The sequence below is a fragment of the Mesitornis unicolor genome, unplaced genomic scaffold (genome assembly GCF_000695765.1).
Source record: "Mesitornis unicolor isolate BGI_N332 unplaced genomic scaffold, ASM69576v1 scaffold5048, whole genome shotgun sequence".
Classification (NCBI taxonomy): domain Eukaryota; kingdom Metazoa; phylum Chordata; class Aves; order Mesitornithiformes; family Mesitornithidae; genus Mesitornis; species Mesitornis unicolor.
In genome coordinates, this window is record NW_010203756.1 from 31,424 (window position 1) to 37,423 (window position 6,000).

Here is a 6,000-nt window from a genome sequence, read left to right on the forward strand (position 1 = left end):
GAAGTGTTCAGCTTGTGAAGAAGATACTACATGCCAAACATCTTGAAACAATGCTGATGGCTCAAAGCAGCAGTTTTAGTTAAGGCCTAGAAACATTCCGTACCAATACAACAAGATAAACTGCAGTCCAGTGAGAAGTTGCTGTTCTGTGTCTTTTTTTAGGAAGCTATTATTGAGATAATAGTCCCAACTGTTTTTAACTGGAAAAAAAATAAAAAGACAAACCTTTTAATGTTGAACTGATATAGGAAGACTGAACATTCTTATTTTATTTTATTTTTTGGTGCATCAGCTTACTTCTTAAATGGTTGATAGAACACAAGCTATCCAGGTTTTTCCGTTGCACACCAAATGCTTCTTAAATAGCTAATTGTAGTTTGGCAGTAAACTTGCAGCATACTGAATTAAAGATCGCTGAATGGATCAGTACATTCCACTTAAAGTTTTGGGTTTTCTCTTTTTTCTGACTTTAAATTAATTAATAAAACATTGGGTAGTTGAAAGGCCTCTTAATTGGGATACAACTCTGTAAGCCTTTTCATGTATGACAATGGTCTTAGAGTAGCTGCTCTGCTGTATGCTGATAGAGGGGGCTGTGTTATAATAACCATCAAACAGTTACGTGAGATGTGTTTAATCTGGGAATTTGCACTGACTCCTTTACTCTCAATATGTGTCTAATAAACAGTGTACTGGAAAATTGGCTTGAGTCACAGTATGGCACACAGATCTGCTAACGTTTTCTGGCCTATTCAAGGGAGCTTAAGTATCTTCACTCTGTAACAGCTCCAGATCTGAGTTACATCCACATCACAGGCACTCCTAGATCTGTCTGTTGATCATATTTTGAACAAAGATCACAAATAAGTGATTGTATTGAGGCAAATGGTGGCAGTTTGGAACTAGTTCTGTTGCAGAGCCCTTTCTGGGTGTCTGGGAGTGAGCTGCATTTATTCTGGTTAGGTGCTGCTTTAGGATAACTGGCCTGATGCCTGTGGTTGGGAGGTGTGAGTGAGTGTAACAAAGGTGCTACTTCTGAGCCTGTATATAGACACAGCCATTGCACTCTTTGGTGGGTTTACTTGGTTCTTCTGTGAATCGGACTTTTGGGAGCATACCAGACTGGTTATGACTGCCACCTTGTATATATAGCTGCTATGAGGAGAGATTCTTATTTTGGCAGGGGCTTCGTTACTAATATTGCTAGGCTGTGGTGACATACAGTAATACATGTCTGAGAACAAACTTCTGGCTTCAGCATCTTACTTCCTCTTGACTGTAATACAAGGATTCTTGAGTAAATAATTTAGAAATCACTCAAGTTTCCAGATGTTCTACCTGTTACTGTGTGTGAGGAACTTGGATCCTTCCTAGTCATCCTACAACTTAAATTTAACTCAGAGCGCTAGCTATTATCTCATACCTAAGGTCAATGTTGTCCTGCATTTTACTTGTATCTTCTCCCTGTATTCAGAATAATTTATAAGTCACTCAAGTTTCCAGATGTTCTACCTAACGTTACTGTGCGTGAGGAACTTGGATCCTTCCTAGTCATTCTACAACTTAAATTTAACTCAGAGTGCTAGCTATTATCTCATACCTAAGGTCAATGTTGTCCTGCATTTTACTTGTATCTTCTCCCTGTATTCAGACTGGTCTTTTTAAGAACAGTTCACCACTATGACTTGGATTTTGTTATGGAAGGAGTTCTGGATTTCACTTAACCCCTGTTTTCTTTCTACGATACTGTCGTTTGTGTGTAGCAGTCTAAACCTCAACAACAAGAGTAGCTGGAAGAGTAATGTTGCCTTCTTGTTTATAGGCAGTTAATGTATTTTGCTGGGACTTTATAACTTTGAGGGAACTTCATGACCTTAAAATGTATCTTGTCAAAATGTCTTGCCGACCCTTACTTGTTTGATTAGGTTACAGATTGCCTTCATATGTGTCTTTGGAGAAAGGATTGAGCTTCCTTCTTGCCCTCAAATGACATTTTAGTAACTACTTTGGAGCGAGAAAAGTTACTGGAAAGGCTTCAACTCTAGACAAATACTGAAAAGATTATAAATGATACGGAAGAAGTGGTTAAACTTTGTATGATTAAAAACAAGTGGGACAAAAATCTTTGTGGTCCAGTAGAATGAGATACAAAACCAATTGGTCCGAAAAATACTGATCTTCCTATTCTTTTTTTTGAAGTTCTGGTACTGCCTAAGCTGAATAGTTGAATATTCTTAGCTCTTCTTTGCAAGAACCCTTCATTATAAATGCACATCTGGCATACAGGTGTTTGTGCTCAGTGGTAAAATTGTGCTGTATTCAGTTTTGTCCCATCCCAAGTCGCCTACGTATTCAAAGGGACATGAGAACTCTACTCATTAACCAGCCCCATTAATGAGGTGTCCAGTCACATCTTGAAAATAAAGATCATCCCTCTTGCTCATACAAAACTGTTCTTCGGGAAAGCATATGTGAAGAACTGAAACAGATAGCTGAAGATACAGAATTATAGCTGAAGTTGAGGTTTGTGACTATATTAAATAGACTGTATATTTGAGTCTTTTCAAAGCCATTCACCCATTTTTACAGTATCCCATCTGCATTGAATAGGGATGGGACTAGAAGGGCTTTTAATCGCTTGAGTTGGTACCAAGTTCTACAGATGGGATGGGTAAGTGTTCTCCACCACCGATTGACCAAAAAATCAGTACCTCATCTGAAGGGCAATCAGGAAATGATCCCGAAGAACAAAACTTTCCTTTTGAATTTAAGATTATTTCCTTATTTAAATCTGGGCTTAGCTGTGGTTATTGTCTGGAACTGTACTGGAAACTCAAGCATTGCAAATCTGTGTAGTTTCCCTCTAATTCTGGTTTTCTCTAAATTACAAAACTGGTTGAAATGCCATTGACTGTTCCATCACAGTATCAGCATCTGAGCATTTGGTTGGTCTCATACTAAACTGGGCTCCCACAGTCAGTGGCGGAGATTAACAGAAGGAGCTTTGACATGAACTTTAGGAAAATTCCCGTATTTAACATCCGATTAGCATACCTGATAGTCATGAAGAAGGCTAACCACATAATCTATGACATGTTTCTGTTTGGTCAGTTTGTTTTTGCCAGAGGGAAGGAGATTGAGAAGGTCCCTCTGACTTCCCGGTTTGCAAATACTGCTTGTTTTCACATTTGGATGTTCTTCATCCCTGTCAGTACATTTCCCAAGAGGAGAGGTTCAGTTGCTTTTGAGAACTGCTGCACCTGGCTGTTAGAACTTGAGGTTGCTCTTAAATTGTGTTAATGCTAAAGGGAAAGGAAATGTCTACGCTGTAGTAAGACTGTTAAAGAAACTTGATGTCTCTTCCTGTGAACGCAAGCTCCTGACCCTTACACGCTTCTGTCAAAACTTCATAGCAGCATCTTGGATTTCTGCCTCTATTCCTACAGGGTTTCAGAAACTGGGCATTGTTGAATTTTTGGTGTGGTATGGCAGAGAACTAGATTTTCTAAACAGTTTATTGAAGGGAAGAGGTGCTATTCTATTAACCACTTCCTTAGGCTTTTTGAATATAATGCAACTACAATTATATGTGGCTCTGTAGATCTAGCCTTAATGTAGGGAAGGGAATCTGTTTTCCAAAATCCACATCCTAAAGTGAGTTTGAGGGGTGCTTAGAACTGTATTAGGAAAACTTCAGCCTGTCTTGCTGCAGTTACTGATCCATTAATTTTAAAAGGTAGGTTCTGTTCCCCCCCCCTCCTTTTTAATGTTCATAAAGTAACCAGATGGGTGTAACTAGCTCAATTCCAACTATGGTGGTAAATTTCTCCTGTCTATAAAATGTGCTCAAATACCCAACAGTGGATCAAGAATGCACCTGAAGTTTTGGTATCAAGATAAATTGTAGTCATTATCCATAAAACTTTTATTAAATGAAAATGTATTTCCTTTTTTGAAGCTATTCAATCTTACAATAAATTTTAGTAATGCATCTACCATAGAAAATAAGTCTTCAGAGTTACATTTTAGTTGATTGTCAGATTTAAATTTTCCGATGGCCTTAAACATACCTGTATATATGTCTTTGCAGTTCTTTGACTCGACGTTTAAAACAAATTGGTCCATGGCTTATGTAAACACTTGAAAATAAATCTATTTAAATGTTTTACGTCCTTCCCTTTCAAGCAAATATTTCATACCTTATAGAATTGCAACATGGCTTCTCCCCTCGAATGGGGCACAGGTACCTGCTGGCTAATGCTTGCTGAGGCTGAGGGCATTGCTGCCCTCCAGCTAGTGCTGCCTCCCTTTTAAAAACTGCTTCAGTGGCTGCTCGGGGAGACCGGTACAGAGAGAAGCAACCACCAAGAAAGGTTTAACACAGCCCAAACTGTGAGTTAATAAATGCACTGTTATGCTCTAATCAGCATGAGTTTCCTCAACCCCAGTGAGACTTTTCACACGTGGAAAATTAGCTTAAAGTTTTCTGCTTAAAAAAATTAAAAATAAATACTGGATTGGCCAAAAAAGTAATTGCTGCTTCCTTTGGGTAAGTGAAAGGCAATTTTTTCATGGGAAACAAAAACTGTATTAAACAATTATAATATCCATTTTGTTAAATTACCTTTTACCATCTTTCAGGCAACTTCATGATTCTGCACTTTAAAAAGTTACTATCTTATTCAGCATAAAAACTGTTCCAAGAATGACTCGAAATCCTCATCGGCAATGAAGGTTTTACCAGTCAAGGCATTTTGTAAAGAAAGTGGTGATGCCAGGTCTGGTGAATACGGTGGGTGTGGTAACACATCCCATCCAACTTTTGAGGAGTGACAAACTTGGATGTGGTCTGGCGTTATCATGGAGAAACACAACACCTTTGCAATTCACCAATTCTGGATGCTTCTGTTTGATGGCATCATTTAATTTATCCAGTTGATGACTGTACACGTCCACATTAATGGTTTCGTTCCTTGGAATATATATACAATGCCTTTGAAATCCCACCAGACTGACAGCATAACCTATTTCTTGGTGAATATCGGCTTTTGAAGTGCTTTGAGCTGGTCTATCACGCTTGGTCCATGACCTTTTTTGTTAGTCGTCGTCGTAGATGATCCATTTGTCATTTCCTATTATATCTTTCAAGAAGGGCTTGTTTTCCTCACATTTCAAGAGAGAATCTCATATGTCAATGCACTTTCTTTGAACTCATGTGGTACCCAAATATCAAGCTTCCTAACATATCCAAGTTGTTTAAAATGGATTTCAGCACTCGATTTTGATATGTTAAAATTATCAGCATTCTCTCATGTTGTTAAATGCCAATTGGATTTGATAAGTGCCTCTATTGTGTCGTTATCAACATCAATTGGCCCTTCTGAGCATTGTGCAATCTTTAATATCACAATCTCCAGACAGAAATTTAGCAAACCAATTCTGACACTGCTGTAATTTTAAGGCGTACACCTCACACAACTTTTAATGAGCTTGCACAGCGTTTCTTTCCTTTTCAGAAGTAATACAGGAAAGATATGATGAAAATGTTCTTTCTGATTTTCCTCTTTGAAATCAATGCCAAAGGAATAACCGTATACTGTGCACTGCATTGCTGTGCACTTCCTTGTTCTAAAACAAGCTTGAACTGTCAACTGTCAAGTGCCACAAAGAATTCGCGGTTTAAAATGAAGTTAGTTACATTTCAAGACATGTACGTTCATCTATTAAAAACACCGTAATTACTTTTGACCAACCCTATATAGGTATACATATGTATATATTTTATACAGGCTGCTCAGGCGAACGCCGAGGGCAGCCTTTGGGTCCTACCGCGCGGCGCGGCGCTCGTGCCCCGGTCCGCGCCGCTCCCACGTGGTGTGCCGCCAGCCGCCGCTCCTATCGCTGAAGCCTGAGGCGGCGGCTCTGCTCACGGCGGGCGGCTCCAGCTCCTCTCTCCGCTGCCGCACCCGGGCCGGGGGAAGGTCCGAGCGCCCCGCAACC